We start from the raw sequence: 533 nt of genomic DNA, 5'->3' as shown, positions 1-533 counted from the left end.
AGGCGCAGATAGGCTGAACTAAATAAAACAAGGAGACATACAGCAGTGTGTGTGTGTTTTTTTAAAACACCAGTTAATTCCGCCTAAAATTTTACATAAGAGAGATTAATTATAGATCTTAATTAAAGGACTCTAGAAGACGTTTTTACAATCCGGCTTTTTTTGATTCCTTGAATATTACTCATTTCAAGGGAAACCTTTATGTCAAACGTAACAATTTTATTTCCTCGTTAAAGACTGTTTTGTATTTATTAAACAGCACCTTTACGCCATTCTCACAGTCCGTGCTGGGAAAGTCACCCCTTCCCACCGCGGCGTCCCCACATTCCAGGGACTCCGGGAGGGCGGCGATCGCCGACCGGGCCCGCGCCCCGCACCCACTTCCATCCGGGGCAGGGCGGCCGGGCAGGGACAGAGACGGCCGCCACCAGACAATGTCCTGCATTCACGACGGCCTCGGCCAATCACAGCCGGCGCCTCCTGGCCCCGCGCGGCGCCGCCGGCCACCGCTCCGACCGCAGCACAGCCGGGCC

Source organism: Chinchilla lanigera, unplaced genomic scaffold, assembly GCF_000276665.1.
Source record: "Chinchilla lanigera isolate Chin_1 unplaced genomic scaffold, ChiLan1.0 scaffold00043, whole genome shotgun sequence".
NCBI classification, from domain to species: domain Eukaryota; kingdom Metazoa; phylum Chordata; class Mammalia; order Rodentia; family Chinchillidae; genus Chinchilla; species Chinchilla lanigera.
The sequence above is the reverse complement of the archived record's forward strand: the minus strand, read 5'-3'. Positions refer to the sequence as shown.